This window comes from Balaenoptera acutorostrata, chromosome 12, assembly GCF_949987535.1.
Source record: "Balaenoptera acutorostrata chromosome 12, mBalAcu1.1, whole genome shotgun sequence".
NCBI lineage: Eukaryota > Metazoa > Chordata > Mammalia > Artiodactyla > Balaenopteridae > Balaenoptera > Balaenoptera acutorostrata.
In genome coordinates, this window is record NC_080075.1 from 34,081,424 (window position 1) to 34,106,591 (window position 25,168).

At 42.7% G+C, this 25,168-nt stretch overlaps 1 protein-coding gene across 2 annotated transcripts in view; it reads right to left on the bottom strand.

Moving 5' to 3' along the window:
* ANXA4 (annexin A4) overlaps window positions 1-25,168 on the bottom strand; it is a 75,769-nt gene that overhangs the window by 48,403 nt on the left and 2,198 nt on the right. The gene's annotated exons all lie outside the window — the stretch shown is intronic.

The window sequence follows — 25,168 nt, forward strand, 5'->3', positions numbered from 1 at the left end:
ACTGCACTCCAGCCTTTACCCTAAATGAGGGTGTGTGTGTGTGTGTGTGTGAGCACGCGCATTTGTGTATAATGACAGGCCACTGGCCCAACCAACATTAGACTTTTCATTTCCCAATGACCACTTTCACTGCCACCATCTCAGGACGTAAAGGTGCTTCTTCCCTTTAAGCTGCAGCCTTACACGCTCAGCTTGGCCCTTAGTTCTCTTCAACACCCCCTCCTTCAGCAAGAAGACTGGAGCCATCACACATTTTTTCAGTCGTTTAGAAAGCAAGAAATGTCTTTATTGAAGGCAGGACCCTGAGGAACAGGCCAACTGGCTTCCTGTTTCCACATCCAGGTCTTATGGAAAAGGCTCCTTTCCTGAGCACGTAGTTAGATCCTTGATACTCAGAGAATCATCCCAGAACCGGAAGCATGGGCATCACGTGGGAGCTTCTTAAAAGTGCAGAATCCCAGGCCCTGACTCCAGACCTACTGCCAGAATCTGCATTTTAACAAGATTCCCCGAATATCTGTCCACACAGTGGTTTGAAAAGCACTGGCCTAGATAACCCTGCCAGGCAGCCCTTTTCAATCGTTCTCCCAGAATAACTACATCCTTCTTGCCCCACTTTATCACCAACTGAGTCATGTTTGGCCACGTTTATTCTTCATCTTCCACTTTCTGAGGCTTAGCTCATTCTTCCTTGTTTCCCATCACTCGCTACAGACTTACCTCCTATGACCTAGGGGTCAATCCCTTCCTACGGGGAGTGTCCACTGGCTCTGGGGCACAGCCGGAGCAAAGGCGCAGAGGTGGGAATGAGCAGTGGCTTCAGGGACAACAAGGTGACGAGGCTGCTGGAGCAGAGGGCTCCTTACAGGGAAGGCTCAGAGATACGGGTGGAAAAGCAGGTGGGGGACTGATTACCAAGGGCCCCTTATGTGCACCTGAGGAGTCTGACTTATACTGTAGGAGTGGGAAAACAGTGAAAAGGTTTGGGTTTTGCAGAGAAATGATGTAAGACAAAATATACTTCAGCAAGTTACTATACTAGAGGGTAGACTAGAGTCAGAGACAAGGGGTCAGGAAGGCTCGAGGTATTAGGTATAGGAACAAAGATCTGCACTGAAACAGAGGCAAAGATCTGGGTAGGAGGTGGCCCCTGGAATAGGATATACACGTGAGATATTTGGAAGGAAGACTTTATTGGATTTAGTGGCTCCTAAACTATATGGATTTATTCATTCAATCACTAAATATTCATAACACACCTCTATATCCCAGACACTGTTCTAGTTGGTAGAGATAATACAGTGAATAAGACAAAGAACCTGCCTTCGTGGAGCTTACAATGTACCAGGAAAGACAGACAACAAACAAACAAACGAATACGTAAGACAATTTCAGATACCAGGAAGATGAAGATATAACAGGATAATGGTATAGAAGAGGGATTGGCACAACTTCAGCTCAGGGGCCAAATTCTATTTTTCTACGGTCTACAAGCTAAGAATGGTTTTTTACATTTTCAACAGTTGATCAAAAATCAAAAGAATAATATTTTATGACACATTAACATTACATAAAACTCAAATTTCAGTGGCGACTTGAGCAAAGCTTTCTGGAAATACTGAGAGTCATTATTCAATGAGCTAGAAATATTTTACTAAAGGAAAAAACTGTATCACACTTGAACACAGGGTGCTTTTAGCCAGACAATTTATTTTAAAACTTGGACAGCACACAGCGTAAGTCCATTTATATAAAGACAGCTGCTGTATATTTATTATTTACTAGTACCAACTGAGTTTCTAAATAGATTTTAGAAATGAATGCAGTAAAGGGCACCCTTTGATTCCTTCATTAGATGTCAGGTAACACGTGTAAAGTGAACCCACACACATGCTTCCTAGCACAGTATCTGGCACCTCAATAACTCTTGGCAAGAATGGGGGGGGGCTTCCCTGGTGGTGCAGTGGTTGAGAATCTGCCTGCCAATGCAGGGCACACGGGTTCGAGCCCTGGTCTGGGAGGATCCCGCATGCCGCGGAGCGACTGGGCCCGTGAGCCACAATTGCTGAGCCTGCGCGTCTGGAGCCTGTGCTCCGCAACGGGAGAGGCCGCAATGATGAGAGGCCCGCGCACCGCGATGAGGAGTGGCCCCCGCTTGCCACAGCTAGAGAAAGCCCTCACACAGAAATGAAGACCCAACACAGCCATAAATAAATAAAAAAAAAAAAAAAAAAAAATTTAAAAAAAAAGAATGGGGGAAGGACTCGAACACCCCCTCCCCCAATACAGAATCGCTGTAGGCCTCTTCTTAACTGCGCAGAATAATCAGCCTCCAGAGGATGAAAGGCCCTTCTACATGAAACTCCATCCCTACAAGGCCGCCCACACGTCCGCAGGCCTGCAGAGCCAAGGATTCTTTATAGGAATCCTTTTCTGCCTCAGCCTCCTTGATTCATTTGCTCTTTCTCTCTGAAGGCCAGCCTACAATCACATAAACTGACCAGTATGACCAAGTTCACAATGACTCAGGCTTTGTATTGGGGTTGTACAAGCTCCTTTGTGGCTCACAAGGGGGCAAATAATTAGCAACTGTGCCTCAGTCTTTACATCTGTGAAATGCAGACACACTCGGTTTTGGGTGTTGCTCAAATGACCTTAAAAGCATCAGGACTCTTCAAGATGAAAAGATGAAGGCTGAAGGGACCATATGTTTGCGATGCCTTTTAAAAAAAACCTATGGGTTATGCAGTGGGTGGGAAACTGCATCTCCTTTATAATATGGGAACTCCTCACCTAGGGCTCAGGATAGGATTCCTGAAGATTTTAGGACATAGTTTTAGAGCAACTGAAAGAAAGCTGGGAATTAAATGTAAGAGACTTATCCCAATGGCAGTTACATAAGGGAATAATAAATTATAAATAAGTTCAACCTATTTCATGTAAGATTACATACACTTTCAGAAATAATTTATGATGAATTCATAAAGAAAAATTAGGTATGTCGAGAACACATCCCTACTGTTTTCCTCTAGGATGTCCAGAAGGATAAATACTACACTACCCTCCATTCTGCCCTATTGTATCACTGCCCAAAATTGGCAAGCCAGGTACTGACTCAAGCATAAAGTTTCTCCTGTCCTTACGGCAGACTGCAGGTATGTGAACAAGGCCCTGACTCCTGGTAATATTTCAGTAGGCCATATAGGCAGCAGTGTGGTGCATTCCTCCCCACTCACCCAGAATTTGGAAAGCAGGCAAATTAGACTGACTAGTAAAATCAGTAAATAATCATCAAAACAAAGATATGCAAACTCATCTCAAGGAGAAAGAATGGCTCCCGAGATGAAGTTAGCTTGCTGAAGGGTATTAGACATATTTAAAGAAAAACTGTGTGCATCAACAATGCAGGCTCAACCCAAAACCATCAGAGAAGAGTACTTTGAAATATTTATCAAAACCCTGGCCTCAAGAAAGGGTGGCTTGGCCCCAGGATCAATGGTTCAGGCGTCAGACATTTCCCCACTATGAAGATGAATTTTATCCATCTAAAACTCTTTGTTTTGATTCCTTGGTTGCCAAGCAACCTCTGGACTAGAGTTTGGCTTCCCATGTGGACCTGTCTACAAAGCACTGGAATATGAGGATTTTTGTCTAAGTAACAGTTATATTTCTCAACATAAATAAATAAATTAGCGTGCGCAAGCATGTGAGTGCAGATGTGTGATAAGCCTATAAATATGAACCCGTCCCTGAGAGGTGAACCCCTTCCTGATGTGCTAACAAATACAGTTTCTCTGGTGCTGCTGGATGCGGCACCCTGATGAATTCACCCCAGTGTCGGATGCTCTCCTTGAGACCCCGACATAACTTGGCAGCCTCCATTCAGATTCATAACATTGACTCACATCCCAGGACAGGCAACCTCAACCTTCATTGTGAAGGGATCTGATGTCCTTGTGACACATTCTTACTGAATCCTTCTCCTCCCTGGAAGATCACATGGGAGTGAGTCATTCACCATTTTTCTTTGGTACATGGTTTCATTTTACATCCCACAGGATGACAAATTTAAACATTTAGTCTGGGGATCTGTGGAGTGCGAGTGGGCCCCAACCAGGCACTAAAGGTTTTTAAAACTGTCTATGAAATGGGAACATGAAAGCAACTCTTTTTCCTTGGAACTTAGATTCTTCTAAAGGTAAAGGACGGACTTCCCTGGTGGCACAGTGGATAAGACTCTGCTCTCCCAATGCAGGGGGCCTGGGTTTGATCCCTGGTCAGGGAACTAGATCTCACATGCATGCCGCAACTAAGAGTTCTCATGCCACAACTAAGGAGCCAGCAGGCCACAACTAAGGAGCACATGTGCCACAACTAAGGAGCAGGTGAGCCGCAACTAAGGAGCCTGCCTGCCACAACTAAGACCCGGCGCAACCAAATAAATAAATAAATAATAAAAACAAAGGAAATTTTGTTGCCGGGATGGCGTTTTCATTTTCAAACATTTAATCCAAGGCAAAGTGTGCAAGCTAAATGAATGGAAAGTTGGAAACCTATTTGCTAAGCAATTACAGGGAAGAATCTATTCCAACCCATCATCTGGCAAGTAACTTATTAACAGTCTTTTGTCCAAATTTTAGCCACTTATTCATAGCATTGTTGGGAACAGTAATAATAATTTCAATCCACAAATAATTAAAAAACACAGGTTTTACATATAATTTAAAACATCCCCACTCCTTCTCTACCATTCCCACATCATGCCAAAGTCCATTAAAGTTTTCTACTCTGATTCCTTTGTCCAAAAGGCAGGGAGAAGGAGGGAAGGAACATTTATTAAACACTCCTCTACATGATCTTAATCTACCCAGTAACCTTTGGAGTCATGATATTATCTCCACTTTACAAACCAACTGGGTGATATAATAATGAAAGCTGGCTATGGTGAGTTCTATATTGTATTAAGAGATAAGATTAGAAAAATAAAAAGAGCAATGAGGTGGCCTTAATGATTGCTGGAGAGCTGGTTGGGCCCTGCACTCTTAGTTCAATGCTTGCTTTGCTACATGTCTTTTCTACTTCACATAATACCTCAGTGTCCCCAGGCACAAGCTTCAAGCAGGGCACAAATCAACGCATAGTCTAATAAATTTTATGAGTGTTTCTCTGGGTACTGTATTCAGCTTCCATGGTATAAGGCTTCACATTTTCCTAAGTAATTTTCTTTCGTTATCTGAGTGACTCCAAATGCTTCCTGTGGACTGGAGATCTTTGGAATTCTGGTTGGCTGTTTTTTTTTGTTGGTGGTGGTGTTTTAAAATTATTCTGCCTTTTAACTACAGACAAACCGTTTGGATTCCCCTCGTCCTCTCAGGCTAGTGACCGTAGAAACAAGAAGCTGAGGCACTGGTGACACCAATTATTGCTCTCAATCATGGAACTGATAGGATAGTTTCACTGATGTTTCATGCTCATTCATTCAACAAATATGATCTGAATGCCTGCCCCAGGCCAGGTACCATTCTAGGTGCTAAAAGGTACACCTTCATCACCCCATCTATTCCCTTCATACAGAAAATTATCCCCTGTGCCTTGTCTGTTCAAGAGTAGCCTATGAGTAAAAAAAATCCTGGAGGTGGTTGGCGAGAACCCTGCTGAACTTCCTTCCCATTGCAAGGACTCTACATCTCCCAGCCTTTAATCTCCTCCCTCTGGTCCTGGGGCTCACTCCTCCGTGGGACAGCCTCTGCCACTGCTCAGTGGCTCAGCAGCAGGAAAGCTGGCCTTGTATTCCTTGCCATGTGTGCTGGAGCCGGAGGGACTTTATTTTCAAATAAATATTTATTGACCATTTAGTTATACTGAGTGCCTAGGTCCTTTATCAATAGTCTACCTTTTCGCCTTCTCATTGTCCAGTGAACTGGGCATGATAACTTAAATTTTAGAAAAGTTAAGCATGATGCCCGAAGTCACTCATGTAGTGGGTGGTAGGAGCTGTGTTTTCAGTCACAGCCGTGACCCTAGAGACCTTTAGACTATACCATGTTAAATGCAGGCATGTGTACACACGTGTACCATTATGCATTAGGCCAGGCGTAATGCTAGAAGCTTTTAGAGTAATAATGGAATCAAAACTTTAAATTGTCACATCTTTTGCTGAGCTAAATGCTTTCTTCTTCTTCATGTCTTTAACAAGCAGGATGCAAAACAAAACAACAACAAAAACATTCCTCTCCCAGACTTATCCACTGGAAACTAGACCACACTCTGACTGGCAGACAGCTCCCAGTCAACAGTGTTGATTACAAGACTGTTGGCTATTTGAAGAGACCACATGTCTAACCCCACACGCCCCTGCCCTAGTTCAGCCGTCCAGCCTTTCCGGTGGGAGAACAAGGCAACGTGGCTCTGTGACAGTGTCTCTTGGAGCTGACACGTGGCCAGAGTTGTGCCATTTCCAGCGGACAGGGACATAAGGGGTCCATCCAGGCACATGCTGTGAGCTCCCCCCATAACAGGGCCCAGAATCCTGTACTCAGTGCAGGGGTTCCAACCACGATATGAAAGTACCCCGAGTGCAGCCCGCTTCAGAGACTGACTGATGCGTCACACCCTTGGGATAGTCTGAGTCCAGCGTCAACGGTTTGAAATAATGGACCCATTTGGTTATGTTTATCCTAATGCCGGCAATATTTAGACTCTCCAGCGTACACCAGGAGGGAGAGAAAGAAGGGATGCTAGAAATAGCTCTTCCGGCTTCTGCTACGAACCGAAAACAGCATGGGCTTTCATTCAAAGTCTTACATGGGTTTGGCGCAGCTCTGACATGTTTTCTCAAGCCCCAGATGGCAGTTTACTTACGCTATTAGAGGCAGCGCCCCTCCAGAATTAAATCACAACTATACTTTTGATCTCCCAGCGTTGATTTTCCCCCATTTCAGATCAAAACATCTGGCAAACCACGGGTGAGAGAGCAATCCAAGGCCATGATGTAAGTACACAAAGAAAGCGGGAGTAGAAATGGAGCGGAAATGCCTGCCCCAGAAAGAGCTCATTTCCACCAGTGTTGGATTTTAAGGGTAGAGAAGACTACAGAGAGCGCCCAGCCCACCCCTTCATGTAGACATGAGATAGCCCTGTCTACAGGTAAGTGGTGGGTTTGCCTCTGGGTAACATGCGTGGTAATAACGTGTTGGATTCATTCACTGACCCAAGGTCTGGCAGGTGCTGGCAGCATGGGTGGGACAGGTTCACACTAGTACAGGAGAATCCGTGCCATCCCTCTGATGGGAAACAGCCATGGGAAGGTCCAAATCTGAGGGTGGTGCAGCCAACGCCACAGTCCCACTGGGGTTTATTTCTCACCCACATAGGAGAATATATTCTCCACCCTGAAGCAGGCAGAGATTCCTTAGATAGGACACAAAAAAGCACTAGCCATAAAAGCCAATATTGACAAGATTCATCAAAATTAAAAAAGGTTTGCTCAATAAAAGACACTATTAAAAAAATTAACAGAAGAGCCATAGATTGGGGAAAAATATTCACTGCACATACATCTGACAAAGGACTTGAATCAAGAATATATAAAGAACTAAAAATCATAACACAAGGATGAACAAGGCAATTTTTTAAATGGGCAAAAGACTTGAACAGACACTTCACAAAAGATACATGAATGATCAATAAGTATATGAAAACATGCTTGTTATTGGTTATGCAGAAAATACAAATTAAAACCACAATGAGATACAATTTCACATCCCCTAAAATGGTTAAAAAAAAAAAAAGGAAAACAAAAACCAGACACCATTAAATGTTAGAGAAGATATAGAGCAACTGAAACTTTCAAACACCGTGAACTTGAGAGAACTATTCGGCAGTTTCTAATAAGGTTAAACATGAATCTACCCTTGACTCAGGATTCCATCTCTTATTTACCCAAGATAAGTGAAAACCCATATCCACAAAAAAACTTGGGCAAGAGTGTTCACATGAGGCCTATTCACAACTGCTCCAAACTGGAGACAGCTCAAATGTCCATCAACAGATAAATGGATAAACAAATTGCAGAATATTCATGCAATGGAATACTATTCAGTAAATTACTGATATAGTGATAACATGGATGAATCTCTAAAATATTATTCTGAGTGAATGAAGCCAAATAAAGTGTTTATATGAAATTTATATGAAATTCTAGAAAAAACAAAGCTAATGTATAATGCCAGAAAGCACAAAAATGGTTGCCTAGGGTCAGGGGTTGGCAGGTGGTGGTGAGGCAGAAGGGATATACCTGCCCAGGAGCATGAAGAAAGGAACTTTAGGGGGTGCCTGAAATGTTCCTTATCTTGACTGGGGCAGTGGTACCCAGCTGTATACATTTGTCAAAACTCATTGAACTCACCTCACACCCATTAGGATGGCTACTATTAAAACAAAACAAAATGGGACTTCCCTGGCAGTCCAGTGGTACTCTGGACTTAAGACTCTGTGCTTCCACTGCAGGGGGCACAGGTTCGATCCCTGGTCAGGGAACTAAGATCCCACATGGTGCGGCCAAAAAACAAAAACAAAAACAAAACAAAACAGAAAATAACAAGTGTCAGTGAAGATGTGGAGAAACCGGATCCCTTGTGTACTGCTGGCAGGAGTGTAAAATAGTACAGCCACTTTGGAAAACAGCATGGTGGTTCCTTGAAAAGTTAAAGATAGCATAATTACTATGTGATCCAGCAATTCCACTTATGGGTATATGTATTCTAGGTATATACAATCTGGATATATATATGTATCTTTCAAAAACATTGAAAGCAGGGACTGAAAGAGATATTTGTATATCCATGTTCACAGCAGCATTATTCAAAATAGCCAAAAGATGGAAGCAACCCATGTGTCAACTGACAGATGAATGGATAAACACAATGTGGTACGTACACACAATGGACTATTATTCAGCCTTAAAAAGAAAGGAAATTTGACATATGCCACAACATGGATGGACCTTGAGGACATTACGCTAAGTGAAATAAGCCAGACACAAAAAGATCAATACTGTATGATTCCACTTATACTAGGTACTTAGTCAAACTCATAAAACAGAAGGTAGAATGGTAGTGCCAGGGGGTGAGAGAAAGGGAGGAAAAGGAGTTATGGTTTAGCGGGTACAGAGTTGCAGTTCCGCAAGATGAAAAGCAGTGGTGGTGATAGTTGCAAAACAATGTAAATGCGCTGAATGCCACTGAACTGAACCCTTAAAAATAGTTAGGATGGTAACTTTTACCTTACGTCTATTTTACCACAATTTTTTAAAAATAATTTTTTTCCAATAAAAATTGAATTTTATTTTTTTATACAGCAGGTTCTTATTAGTTACCTATTTTATACATATTAGTGTATATATGTCAATCCCCATCTCCCAATTCATCCCACCACCACCCCACCCTGCTTTCCCCACTTGGTGTCCATATGTTTGTTCTCTGCATCTGTGTCTCTATTTCTGCCCTGCAAACCGGTTCATCTGTACCATTTTTCTAGGTTCCACATATATGCGTTAATACACGATATTTGTTTTTCTCTTTCTGACTTACTTCACTCTGTATGACAGTCTCTAGATCCATCCACGTCTCTACAAATGACCCAATTTCGTTTCTTTTTATGGCTGAGTAATATTCCATTGTATATATGTACCACATCTTCTTTATCTTACATGTATTTTACCACAATTTTTATTTTTATTTTTTTTTAATTTTTATTTATTTATTTTTATTTATTTATGGCTGTGTCGGGTCTTCGTTTCTGTGTGAGGGCTTTCTCTAGTTGCGGCAAGTGGGGGCCACTCTTCATCGCGGTGCGCGGGCCTCTCATTATCGCGGCCTCTCTTGTTGCGGAGCACAGGCTCCAGACGCACAGGCTCAGTAGTTGTGGCTCACGGGCCCAGTTGCTCCGTGGCATGTGGGATCTTCCCAGACCAGGGCTCGAACCCGTGTCCCCTGCATTGGCAGGCAGATTCTCAACCACTGCGTCACCAGGGAAGCCCTTTACCACTATTTTTAAAAAATAATTTTTTAAAAGTGAACTCCTTAAAAAAAAACAAACCTCATTCAACTAAGCACTTAAGATCTGTGCATTTTATTGTATGTAAATTATAATTCAATAAGATAGTAAACATGTCTACAGCCAAAATATATGATTAAGATAACACACACCTATACAGCTTTGTAGGCTGACAGTGGCCTCTCGGGGGAAGCCTGCTGCTGTTCTCTTTCATTTAGCAATACCCACTCAAAGGCAAAGTCCAACTCAGTGGAATCCAAAAATCTATACGGCTTTTGCACAGCATCACGGGTAAAACCATGGCTCCTCAGGGATAACAACTATTCAAAGAGAAAAATCTGTTCTGCATAGTTAAGCTTTGCCACAGGTTACACTGTTTTCCCGATCCATTTTCCGAGTTATTTTAGAATTAGAGGCCCTCAAGGAAATGTGAAAGGTCACTTAATTCCATGTTCCCCTTCAGAAATACCATAAGTAAACTATTCCAGGCAAGTAAGACTCTAAGACAGGAATGCCACTAGCTGTTCACCTAGGATGATCACAAGTTACTGGTGCTGATCTCCAGTTCTTGTCTCTTCTATCACCAGAGCTTCTGTATGTCCATCTGCACCTGGGTTACCCGGACCCCTCCTTATGAATCACAAACAACAGGCCGCATAGCCTGAGACCCAAATTTCAAGGTTGACCAGTACTCTTGATCTCCTGTCTTGTCTCAGCCATCATAAGTCTTAAGGGTAAACAAGGGGAGCACCTCAACAGAAAAAAGAACCCTGAATCTAACATCTGGCCTTTCTCTTATAATCTTTCCCAGAGAAACTAAAATCCACTCCATCGTTCTTTACAAAATCCTTGTGATGCAGGAAGGGAGGAGACAGACGGGACCCGAATGGGAAACTATAGTACTGGAGGGGAGTGACCGGTAAAGAGGCGGTGAGAAAGCCTGACGTGGCCAGGCGTCCTCTTGTCCTGCTAGGGTTTGTTTGACTGTAGGTAGGAAAACAGGTATTATGCAGCCCAGGCCTTTCCTTACCAATACCACCACTTCTGTTCGCCACGAGGGAAGAAATCACTCTTCCTAAATGAACAGGAAAAGCAACTAGGTTTTCCTTCACAGATTTACAGTGCTTCAACCTTGGAGATCTGGAAGCGAGCAGAGAATAAACACTGCTCTCTTAAATGTCACATGTTCTTCTGGCACCTCCACGCCCTGCAAATATGCAAGATCTAGCTCTGTGGGCAATTCCACTCCCCCCTGGATCAGACACTCCCTCAGTGGGCCAGCGCAGGGTTCTATTTCCAAATCTTTCCAGAGTTCAAGCTGACTCTGAAAGAAGAATACAAATACAGAACTGTTAAAATTCTCCCACAGTGGATGTCTGATTCACACAGGGAACTTGCTATTTCTGATGCTGCCTCTCCCAGTTTTTTCATTAAAAACCTCACGAAGGGGGGGCGGTGGTAGGATGAATTGGGAGATTGGGATTGACATATATACACTAATATGTATAAAATAGGTAACTAATAAGAACCTGCTGTATTAAAAAAAATTAAATTAAATTAAAAAATAAAAACTCATGAAGGCACGGGGAGGCAATGGAAGAAACTCCGTGACAAAACCCAAAGCTCTAGGACTCACATGAGACAATGTCAGAAGCTGAGAGGAACTGAAACTAACTTGAGGCAGATGGAGTGAGTGTGTGTGTGTGTGTGTGTGTGTGTGAGAGAGAGAGAGAGAGAGACAGAGAGAGAGACAGAGAGAGGGAGATAGTGGGGAGATGGGTTACACGCCTCCATCAGCTGTCTGATGTGGGGATCCATCCAGAAAAGCCCAGCCCAGCCACCTGAGTTGAGAAGCTGTGAGGTGGACCCTTAACTGACCTTACTCATTCCCAAACCAGACAAGAGGCAGAGTAGATGCAGGGAAAGGTGACCAGTGAAAAGAACCCTGGCGGAAATGCATCATTTATATATTAGAGAACCGGGCATTGGGGGTAGGAAAAGATGCTACCTTGGAGAGGCAGAAAGAAACAAAGAGAAAACCAGCTAGAGGTGGGAATTTGATCAGGCACTGTACAAACAACCTTCTCTCCTGCTTAAAGCTGATGCCAACACAAAAAGGTGCACAGGATGGGACCAATGTGTCCCGTCCACCCTATCCTTGACAGACACAGTCTATACCTGTGCCGTGCAATGCCACAGCCACAAGCCACAAGCGGTTATGAGTAACTGAAATGCAGCTAGTGTGACAGAGAAAATAACTTTAAATTTTGTTTAATTTTAAGTAAGTTTAAAGTTTTAAATTGAGGCAGTATAAGATGTTTTTCCATAACACACAGCTGCAATGTTTTGGTGGGGTCACATTTCACTTTAACCATTGCACTGTGCAGTGCGCATGTCAGGCTCGTTGCATCTGTTCCAGTTTTACATCTAATCACACCGCCAATCCACTTGGTGTCAACGGATGGATTCACTTTGACTGATACTATCTATGGATTGATGCAACATTTTTAATGTGTTTATTTGAATATGTCTTGCAGACAGCATGAATTACAATGATATCTATGTAAATTGTAATTTGTAATCACATTTAAATACTTATTTTAATTATAACATTTTCTAGTGTGAAAAAATAACCATGGACACATTTAAAAATTTTAAATGAAGGCAGCTTACTGATGTGGAATTGAGTGGAGAGGCAGAAGCATTATGACTGGCACAGTAAGGAAAAAGAGATTCAATTGGCATAAGAGTTAGTGAATTAACTGGGACAGGTGCAGTTTTAAAAGTGATATGCTTTTCATTTTCAAGTCAAATCAATTCTAAAAAAGATGAACCCGTTTTTTCAATGTGGATGCAAATATTAAAGGAAAATTATTTTTTGGTACTTAAGTTTTTTGGAAAACTTTTATGTATGGTTGAAGTAATGTGAGTATGTGAATCTACATGAAAACTAAATTTTATTAAATCTAAATACAGATCAAGTATTTCTGATGAAACTTCAGCAACAGAATTCAGATGTTCTGTCAGTGTAAAATACACACTGGTTTGTTAAGACTTAGTATGAAAAGAATACTGTAAAATATCTCATTAATCATTTCTTATACTGATTATACATTGAAATGATAATACTTTGAATCTATTGGGTAAGATAATTGATATTATTAATTTCACCTGTATTTTTTATTTTTTAAAATGTGACTACTAGATAATTCAAACCTACATTTGTGGCTCACTTTATATTTCTATTACATACCTTGTGTAATAATAATTATGATAGCTATTGTTGAGCACTTATAATGTGTCAGACACTGTTCTAAACACTTTACGTGAATGATTATCTCAGATTATCTCTTTTAGATCTCACCAAGAAAATTATTTATCTTCTTGGTGCCTTAATTTCCCCATTTGTTAAAAAAAGAAAGAAAAACACATTATGGGTCTATGACAGAAGAATAAAAGCCTCACAATATTTAAAGGCAAAGCTTATCCCTGAAAATAACCCACTTAATTATTCATAAGAAACATTCAGGGAACCATTGGCAGAAGAATACATTCTAAATAGGAGGAGAAAATGATTAGCATAATAACATCAAGAAATCATTTGAGACTGAAGATTTTGGCTTAAATATTCTGTATTCAGCACATCAAGGCCAAGATTAATTTTCTATGATCACCCTTTTCCTCCCTCCCGAGTGGCAAGAGATTTTTTTTTTTTTTGGTTTAATTTTATAAGAAATTTACTTTTGAAAAACAGTGACTTTTTTTTAAAATTTATTTTTGGCTGCGTTTGGTCTTCATTGCTGCGCACCGGCTTTCTCTAGTTGTGGCGAGCGGGGGCTACTCGTCATTGTGGTGCGTGGGCTTCTCATTGCAGTGGCTTCTCTTGTTGCAGAGCAAGGGCTCTAGGTGCGCGGGCTTCAGTAGTTGCGGCTCACGGGCTCAGTAGTTGTGGCGCACGGGCTTAGTTGCTCCGCGGCATGTGGGATCTTCCCAGACCAGGGCTCGAACCTGTGTCCCCTGCATTGGCAGGCAGATTCTTAACCACTGCTCCACCTGGGAAGTCCCGTGGCAAGAGATTTTATTTTTAAAACACTCATGTGTATTTAAGAGGGCTTACCAAATCATATCTAAATAATATTCTTTTCACTACTGTTTGGATTCAACTATTTTTTCCCCCATAAAAATAAATCCTCCAGCAGGAGTCCTTCTAAAAGACATGGAGACTATCTGCAGAGATCATAAAAAATCTAATATTAACACCTTAAGAGGGACTTCCCTGGTGGTCCAGTGGTAAAGAATCCACCTTACAATGCAGGGGACGCAGGTTCGATCCCTGGTCGGGGAACTAAGATGCCACGGGGCAACTAAGCCCATGCGCCACAACCACTGAGCTCACAGTGCCTCAACTAGAGAGCCTGCGAGCTGCAAACTAGAGTCCACGTGCTCTGGAGCCCACGCGCCACAATTTGAGAAGAGAAAACCCCCGCACCACAACTAGAGAGAAGCCCGGGAGCTGCAATGAAAGACCCCGCATGCATCAACAACAACCCCAATGCATGCTGCAACTAAGACCCAACGAAGCCAAAAAAATAAATAATAAAAACAAAATAATTAAAAAAACACCTTAAGAGATCACAGAAAAGATAAAACAGAAAATACTGGGTAGCTTTTTAAAAATAACCTTTATTTACTATAAAATGTACGTGGCAGAAAATTCATTATTTGGTTTTATTTCTGTTTTAGCAACCTCAGGATTTTGTAATTGTAACAGTGATGTATGGACCCAGGGTAGTTAGCATTAATTTTATTTGTCACCTCTCTTTCCCTCCATTTGTTATTATTTAAGTTGCCTGCATGGTCTGATAAACTTGTTTCCCAAACCCAGTGAGAATGTGGGCAGAGGTAGAATCTTCCAGTGCAGTGCTAAAAATTATGGATCTTTCCTACAAATGGAAAAGATCAACTTTCATAGAATTTTAGAGACTATAAGGTCTTAAGTAATCACATCTATTTCCCCCTTTCATTTTATTTTGTAAATTATTAAGTCAACTTTAAGCATTGAAAAGGTCATTTTAAAAAAATGTAAACTTACCATCAACTTTCACTGTTTGTTCCAATCTTTTAGCACAGTTGTAATCACAGTATGTATATCATTTTATGTTCTACCCTCTCCTCTTAATTTTCCTAATTCTACACAATCATATTTATTATTTTACCAAATTTATATTCTTCCACTGTATTGATATAATTTATTCAATGTCCCTCTACTATTGGTTGTTCAGGGTTTTTTTTTTTTTTATAAATTTATTTATTTTATTTATTTATTTTTGGCTGCACTTGGGCTCAGTAGTTGGGCTCTAGAGTGCAGGCTTCAGTAGTTGTGGCACACGGGTTTAGTTGCTCTGAGGCATGTGGGATCTTCCTGGACCAGGGATCGAACCCGTGTCCCCTGTATTGGCAGGCGGATTCTTAACCACTGCACCATCGGGGAAGTCCCTGTTCAGGTTTTTTTATGCTATGACTACAATCTTTAGAGTTAGAATTGTAGATTTTATTCTTCTTTGGACCTATTCCTTGTGATATCTGATAATTATATTTCCAGTTGTCCTCCAAATTTAAAAGGAGATCCAAATCCCAGCCAGCCATAACCTTGTTTGCTTGCTTTATTTATTTATTTACTATTTATTTATAAGTTAATATTCAGGAGGTGTAGTACCGAACCTTATCGTTGGTTTAACTTGCTTTTTTTTTTTTAATTTGCAATTTTTAAATAATTCTTTATTTTATTTATTTATTTTTGGCTGTGTTGGGTCTTCGTTTCATGCGAGGGCTTTCTCTAGTTGTGGCAAGTGGGGGCCACTCCTCATCGCGGTGCGCGGGCCTCACTATCGCGGCCTTTCTTGTTGCGGAGCACAGGCTCCAGACGCACAGGCTCAGTAGTTGTGGCTCACGGGCCTAGTTGCTCTGAGGCATGTGGGATCCTCCCAGACCAGGGCTCGAACCCGTGTCCCCTGCATTGGCAGGCAGACGCTCAACCACTGCGCCACCAGGGAAGCCCTAACTTGCTTTTTTGAATGAGCAGCAGGAATACTCTCTCCTCTTTTTCCACTTGTATCCTTCTTTGTGAATTATTTGTTTGCATTTTTTGCCCATTTTGGGGATCTTGGTGCTTCACTAACACATTTCTAGAAATTACGAATATATTATAAAGTTTAATATTTTATATCAAGAATTTATTATGTATCTTTCCAATTTCATATTCTCCTTTTAGCACAGTCAAAATTCAGGAGAAAAATTGTAAATCATACGTTTGTACTTTGTACTCTTCCCGTCTTTTCCTTCGTACTCTTCCCTCTTATTATTACTTCAATGGTTAGAAAAGTCTCTTTTTTGGTGAAATGTTGATAATTGTTGAGCTGCGTGAGGAACAGGTATATGGGGCTTCATTTTACTGTTCCCCCACTTTGGGTATATGTGGGGAAAAGTCCATAATGAAAACTTTTTAAAAAAGTCTCTCTTCCCCATTACTAGAATAAGTGCTTTATTTTATTTCTACTAGTTTTTCTCCCACCCCTTTCATGTTCCAGTTGAGGAAACTCTTGCCCAGGAGGTTAAAGTCACTCACTTACTATATGACTCATCCGGTTTCCTACCCACTAAACTTAGCCATCACGTCTTCTTTTTTAGGCATGGGGAAAACACCCAATGACATGGCTATTTGGAAAGAGCTAGAATTCAATTCAAGAAAGTCTGGCTGGAAGATCCCAAGTAGCTGGTGCCTACAAGCTTACTCCAACCCTGCTCCACCAGCGAGACATGAGGAGACCAGGGGTGTGCTAATAAACTAACAGCTGGCTCTCCAGGGAAAGAAAACCTGGTTTGTCTCCATTTCTTTGGTGTAAATATTTCCAACATGACCAATTTCAACTTACTTATGTGGTGTCACTGAACTTGGAGCTGGGAATAAGTAGGCAGTAGTACACCATTATATAGTATTTCCACCACACAGACATAAGACAACATATATAATAGTAAAATGTAGTAAAATAATTGGAAAGTGATGGGTTGTTTTAAATAAAACTTATTTAAAAATAAATAAATAAATACATAAAACTTATTTATAAATATGTCTATTTTAATGTAATGTATTTACGCCTAAGTTGATTTAACTGAATTTTTTTTTAATCGATTTATTTTATTTATTTATTTTTGGCTGCGTTGGGTCTTCGTTGCTGTGCACTGGCTTTCTCTAGTTGTGGCGAGTGGGGGCTACTCTTCGTTGTGGTGCACGGGTTTCTCATTGCGGTGGCTTCTCTTGTTGCAGAGCACGGGCACTAGGAGCGCAGTCTTCAGTAGCTGTGGCACGCAGTCTCAGTAGTTGTGGCTTGCGGGCTCTAGAACGCAGGCTCAGTAGTTGTGGCCCACGGGCTTAGTTGCTCCATGGCATGTGGGATCTTCCCAGACCAGGACTTGAACCTGTGTCTCCTGCATTGGCAGGCAGATTCTTAATCACTGCACCACCAGGGAAGCCCTAACTGAATTTTAAATAGTGGCTATATTTAACAATCAGCTTGCAAAACCCCTGAACACTTAACAACCATCTCTGATGGATTGATACAAGAACGCTCCAGCACACCACTGGGAGAACAGAGATGAAGGATGATTTTCTATTTAATTGTGGTAAAATATGCATAACAAAACTTACCATTTTAACAATTTTTAAGTGTACAATTCAGTGGCATTAATTACATTCCCAATATCATGCAACCATCACCACATCCCAAACAGAAACCCTGTACCCATTAAATAATAACTCGATATTCCCCCCTCACCCCAGCCTCGGCTAACCATCATTCTACTTCCTGTCTCTATGAATTTGAATTTGGCTTTTCTAGGCATCTCCTATATGTGGAATCATATTTGTTCTTTTGTGTCTGGATTATTTCACCTGGCATAATGTTCTCAAAGTTCTTCTATCAATATGTTTGAGCACATATCAGAAATTCCTTCCTTCTTAAGGTAAAAGCAGGAGTTTAAGACCAATATTTAAGGCCACCTTTAGTGCCCAGACAACCATGCTTGGCCTGGAGGGAGGGTGTGAGGATGCCACTTCATCTTCTCAATTCTGAGGAATAAGCCTTCCCCAGATTCACTGAAGTACAGAAAACCCTGGGAATCCAGTCAACCCAAAGCACGGCTCTGGTGGGGAGGTCACAGGGCAGCTCTAATAGGGAGCACAGAAGAACCTGAAAAAGGTAGAAGGCGCCCTGCGCATGATTAAAATCCCACTATGTTTATCTTTTCAATAAATCCAGACCAGTATTTCAACCTAAAAGAAGTTCATACAACCTAGCGGCTGTGAAAGTGTGGTTCCCACAAGAACGTCACCATCAACTGAGAATTTGTTAAAAGTGTAAATTCTCAGGCCCGACCCCAGACCTACAGAATCCAAAACTCTGGGGCTGGGGCCCAGCAATTTAGTTTTTAAGAAGCCCACCAGGTGATTCTGATGCATTCTCAAATTTGAGAACCACTGCTTTAGAGTAATGATTCTAGATTCCAACTACTGATGCCTAAAATGGTCCCCAAACCACCCCATGGGCATTTTATAAGTGTAGATTCCCACTCATGATCTTACATCAAGAATAAGGTAATGGGGGGAAAAAACAGGCAAAATTTTATTAATGGAAGGGGGGTTATCATAACCTTAACACCGTTTAACATATACAAGCATAGCTATGCATAAATATGACTCAGGAAATATGTTTGCCAAAGATTATTTAAACAGTAGAGTTCTCAAAACCACCCACTGCAAACATGCTTTACTTCTGGCAGGCCTGCTCTGTTAATTTATAAGATCTGTGAAACTCCAAATTCAAGTCTCTTCCTGCATGTGAGTGCTGGCCTAGGCTATAAAGGAGGACATTCAGCGCTGGAGGTAGGAGGCTGGGAATCCAGAACAAGGGCGGCGCTCCAGTCCCTGCTCCAAGATTCAAACTCACTATGAGAGCCAGTTTATTCTGGCATAAATCTGAGACAGTTGTGTCTATTGTGCAGGATTTCTGCCACGATCAGCAATAATGTCAATCCCCATTATACCCTCCTTCCTCATTAAGAGAACCTTCATGAGTTGACAGACTGGGTTTGGTAAACCAGGAAGGTGGGACTCCCCAGGAAGAAATAATGACTAGTCCAAGGCAAGCCCATTCCAACCGCCACAGTGGTCTATGAGTGGCCATGTGACACACTCTGGCCAATGAGAAATAAAGGCAAGCCTGCCAAGAGGCTTGGAGACAGAGTGTCCCCCAGGCTAAAAGAGATAGCGTCAGCCTACCAACTTCCTCCTTCCTTCTGGCCTTGGATGATGTCAGCACTTGGCGTCTGGAGCTATGGCTTAAAAAGGATTCTAATTAGTACAGAGGGTAAAGCACCTAGCACGGTACCTGGGAAAAGTCCTCAAACTTTAGTGTGCACAAAAATCACTCAGGGAGTGTTTAGAAAAATGGATTTGGGGGATGCTAGACTCTAGAGCTTGAGTCAGTAAATCTTGGGTGGGGCTCAAAGACCATATGTAATCAAGTTCCAATAAACACCCCTGCTTATTCTCCTCACACCCAGTTCCAGGCCCTGATTCTCATTTAGGTAGTCCCTGCATGAGACCCCCCCATTCCAAAACTGCCACTTGCTGTGTGGGCAGGCACTCATCATCTTTACTTAAATAGTTATTTTGCCCCAATCAGGTACTAGGCATTGTGAGAGAAACAGAGATAAAGACGATCTTGCTCTCAAGGAGCATGTAAGCTAGAAAGAGAAGCAAAGCAGGTATATAACCAATCCAATGACAAAGCAGCGCTCGGCAACTGTTATAAGACCTTCAGGGTAGCGAGAGACTACAGACTAAGTCGTCCCACCACCACCCAAGAGAGTCAAAAAGCTCTCATTTGATTAAAGCTTAGAAAGACAGACAGGATTTAAACAGCAAAGACATCTGTAGGCAAAGACAGTAAAACGAAGCCTCAGCTCTGATTATGAATGATAAGACTTATTTGGAAAAGAGTATAGTTGACCCTTGAACAATACAGGTTTGAACTTCCCCAGGGCCACTTATACCTGAGTTTTTTTCACTAAATTCTACTGCACCAGTACACCATCCACAGATGGTTGAATCCGCGGGTGTAGAACCAAGGATACTGAGGAACCAAGGATAAGAGGATGGACTGTAAATTGATAAATGGATTTTCAACTGTGCAGGAAGTGAACAACCCCCGAGTTGTTCAAGGGTCAAGTGCATTAAGTGTGGAGTTGGGCTGGTTTAAGGACATGAAGAGAGTAGAGATAAAGGCTGGAACAGTCATTTTCAAAAATGGGTCATTCAAGGGCTTCCCTGGTGGCGCAGTGGTTGAGAGCCTGCCTGTCAATGCAGGGGACGCGGGTTCGAGCCCTGGTCTGGGAGGATCCCACATGCCGCGGAGCAACTAAGCCCGTGAGCCACAACTACTGAGCCTGCGCGTCTGGAGCCTGTGCTCCGCAACGGGAGAGGCCGCGACAGTGAGAGGCCTGCGCACCGCGATGAAGAGTGGCCCCCGCTCGCCGCAACTGGAGAAGGCCCTCGCACAGAAACGAAGACCCAACACAGCCATAAATAAATAAATAAATAAAATTAAAAAAAATGGGTCATTCTGTGGGGCTTGGAGGTTGGACTGAATTTTCCAGGCCATGAAAAATAGCACATTCATTCAGCATCCCTTTGGTGAGCACCTACTCTGCACTGGGCCAGAGGACTGGGGGCACATGGCCCTGCCCTCAGAGGAGCTCAAAGCTGAGGGGAGGGCACAGGCCTGTCATCAGGCACAAAAGTGTGAACATTCCTGTGGCAGGGGAGTCACAGGGAGACAGGAGCACCCAGGGGAGAACCCGTATCCAGATTAAGCCAATCGGGATGAAGACTATGTCCAAGCCAAACCTTAAAGAGTTGGCCTAGTGTAGGGCAGGGAAGCAGGGAGTCTTGTTTTTCCAAGGCTGAATCTCTGCCTTGATTTCCTTCCTGGTACCCAGAGCTTCCTTTTTATTTAAAAACATTTACCACATAACTGTGCTAAGCATTGGAGCAGATGCAAAAGAAAACAGGGATTTATAACCTAGGCCAGCAGTTTGTACTATGGGATCCCTGGACTCTCTAAGACCTATCCCCCAATAATTGGTCCTGTCTCCCATGGGCCTACAGAATGGCCTTAATTTCTGAGGGCCCTCCCGCTTTGGCCACTGGGACTAGTCTTCCTCTGGCTGACATGCCACTCCTCCACTGTGCCTGGTCTTGCTTTCTCATCCCCATGCCTGTGCATAAGCCCTTCTTCTCCTAGCCCACCTCCAGGATGGTTCCTCCTCCAGGAAGTCTCCTCTGATCACCCAGGATGGAGTTAGGTACACCCCCTCAGTTCTATGGCAGTCTGTGCATAGTGTATCAAATCATTTATCATGCAATCCTGTGATTTTTTAATTGGTGATTTGCTTGTTTGTCTCCCTAAGGATGGGGTCTGGGTATTTTATCCTTGAATATCTAGCATATGTCACATTGTATAATAAATGAATGAGCCTTTTTCCATTTGGCGGGGGCCACTGACATCCTGCCTACCCTTCTCTGAGGTGCTGAGCTGCCTCTCCTGCCCCTAGATGCTGCCCCAAGTCTTGCTCCCATAGGGATGCACCACCAGCATCATGACACAGCACATCATCCTCGTTTGATGTCTGCTCCACTCCTCACCTAACAGCTGGGACTCCCTGCCTACTTAGAATGACCCAGGCGACATCAAATCCATCTTGGACCAGTGGTTTGGACATAGCCTCTACCTCTTTACCTCTGAAAAAGTCCAACCCCGTAGTCAGCTTAATCTACCAGCCCTGCCTTCTCACGCTGATTCCCCACTTTTAACCCATTATATAGTATAACAGAGTAGTAAGCACAGGAGACAGAATCAGACTGGCAAGTTCAAATCTTGGCTCCACCACTTGCTAGTATGTGATGTCGAGCAAATTCCTCAATCCCTTTGTGCCTCAGTTTCTGCATCAGTATAATGGAGACGACATTAGCAGGACCCACCTAACATAGGTGAAAATTTTTTAAAAAATAACATGTCAGGTGTTTGGCACAGGGTCAGGCTCATAGGGAACACTAGGTTTCAGCCTACAGAGAGGCACAGACCTCACAGACTGAGCCACAGAAGGAGGTCCAGGCTCTGAAGCCAAAGCCAGGTCTCTGAGTGCCCATGACCTGATACCACTGTGAGGACTTTCTCTGACAAAGGGCCCTGCCCCAGCAGGTCTATCTAGTCTACAAGCTGTGACTTATCTCATCTACCTCCTCTCTCTGCTTCTGCAGCTAAAAACACATGGAACCATCGGATCATTTAAATGCAGAACTTTCCCCATGCAAGTCAAGGCACCTTACAATATTTTTGCAGCCAGGTAAAGTATAGCCAAATGAAATGTATGAGCGATTCTACTTCACCTCATTGGAAACCAAAGCACATTCCATGCTAGCTCTTTGTATACAAATAAGAAAGTATATGACCATATATTAATTTTAAGGTTGGAAAACTTGATTAATTGTACATTCTTCATTTCTGTTTCATTCTCCCTCTTCACAAGCAGTGTTAAATGGACAGGTGCTATCTGTAACGCTCTGTTTTAAAAAGCTGACAATACATGAACATGATTAAAAAAAACCTCAAATAGTACCAAAAAGTATATGTTGATAAGTCTTTAAGAACTTCACCTCCCTCCAACTACAGTGGCAGTCATAATTTTCCTGTGTATCCTTTCAGAAGTATTTATGCATTAACAAGTACCTAAGAATATAAATAGCCTCCACGATTCTTATATACAGAAATGTTAGCATATCTTGTAAACCTGTATTTTGCTTTAAATATATATATATATATATATCTTCAATATCATTCTATATCCGTTCCTATCAACCTGCACCACTTTTTTTTTTTTTTTTTACAAGTACTGACTTTTAATTTTTTATTCATTTATATTTATTTTTGCTGTGTTGGGTCTTCGTTTCTGTGCGAGGGCTTTCTCCAGCTGCGGCAAGCGGGGGCCTCTCTTCATCGCGGTGCGCGGGCCTCTCACCATCGCGGCCTCTCTTGCTGCGGAGCACAGGCTCCAGACGCGCAGGCTCAGTAGTTGTGGCTCACGGGCCCAGTCGCTCCGTGGCATGTGGGATCTTCCCAGACCAGGGCTCGAACCCGTGTCCCCTGCATTGGCAGGCAGACTCTCAACCGCTGCGCCACCAGGGAAGCCCCTGCACCACTTTTTAACAGCTGCATTGTATTGTATGGATGCTCCAGAACTTAACCAGCCCCTTACTGATAGATATTTAGGTCGTCTCCAAACTTGCGGTGCTACAGACAATGCTGCAATGTATATATCCTTGTACACGTGTCTCCACACACATGTCCAAGTATATCTTTAAGATAAATTCCTAGTATTCAAATTGATGGAACAAAAGTAAACGGATTTTAAAATTTTGAGAAACACTGCCAAATTTCAGGGCAATTCTGAACACGATGTCTAGGCATCCATGGTTGGGATTAGAAGGGTGCCCGTAAACCCCTTTAGACTGTATGGGAAAATGTCAAAGGCGTGTTTATTCTTCTCAAGAGAAGATTCGTGGCTTTAATCAGATTCTCGGGGACTTCCCTGGCGGTCCAGTTGTTAAGACTCTGCGTTTCCGCTGCAGGGGGCACGGGTTCAGTTCCTGGTCGGGGAACTAAGATCCCACATGCTGTGTGGCACGGCCAAAAAATAAAAATAAAAAAATAAAACGAGAAAAGATTTTCAAAGGGGTCTGACTCTAACAAGGTTGAGAACCAGTGAGTCAGTGGGTCCTTGTACAGCATCAAAAAGCAGCAATAACAGAAGCTGAAGCTAAGCAGGATCCAGAAAATGCCTTCCTGAGCCCCTAGGAGAGGAGTGAGAAGGCAGGTGCTGGGGGCTGTTGATACCACCGGGCTTGTGTCCACAAAGGACCTCCTCCAGAGACGGCTCCACTACACATGAATCAGGAGAACGTGTTCCCATTCACCACAGGGCCCCTCTACACTAGCTCCCGGTAATAATTTAACGTTACCTGTTGGGTGGGGGGAGGTGAGTGCCTTAACCCAGAGGATTGAATCCACAGTGACTGGGCAGGGAGGTCTTTCTGATGACTTGACAAAAGTCCACTCATGGGGTCTCCTGACCTGTTTCAAGTCAGGCTGTTCATGCTGTGTTATATCCAGGCCTTAAAGGGTTAATGATGTTGCGGAGGAAAAGGTGAAGGTCTTTTCCAGAGTAATTTACAGTCTGGCCTTTGGCTGCAATTTATCCTTGCTGCTGATTGTGGATAAAATGTTCCACGTGGGTTTTATGTCTAGCAGTCCGGACCAAGAAGCAGAATGGCAATTTACTGACCTCAAGCATCTTGAACCTTTAAAATAAATTCTTCACAGGTGGTGGTGCAGGTTCCCACAGCAAAGCTCACTGTCCAGTTCAAACATAACTGAACACTAACAAGTTATTCCCAATAAAACCAGTGACAGGCAGGTTCCTGGGTCCCAACCTGTCATACTGATCAGAACTTTTGGGGCAAGAATCTGTGTGCTGTGCAAGCTTCCAGAGGGATGTACCTGAAGTTTGGAAACTATGGCTTTAGAAGTCATCTTAGTTTAACCTTCTCCCCTTCCCAGCTCCATCAGAAAGGGGCTGTTCGGCCTCTGCCCAGATATCTCTGGTGAGAGACTCGCGCCAGCTCCAAAGCCACCCAGCCTACAGGTTTCAAAAGCCACTTCCTTAAGTCCAACCAGAACCTGCCATCCAAAAATTCCTGCCCAGCTCTGCCCAGTGCCACAAAGAGTGAGTCTATTCCCTCATCCACAAGCCAAGCCCTTCCCGAATTTAGGGCCATTAACCTGTATCCCCACACTACTGCCAGGTCCAGTTCTTCCCACCATGGTTTACATATCAGCTTGACCAGAAGAAAGTTGAAAAGGCAAAGAAAAACATTGATCAAGATTTAGTTAATAAGCCAGGAAGCCACAAATCCAAATGCCAAATCACTCTGAACCAA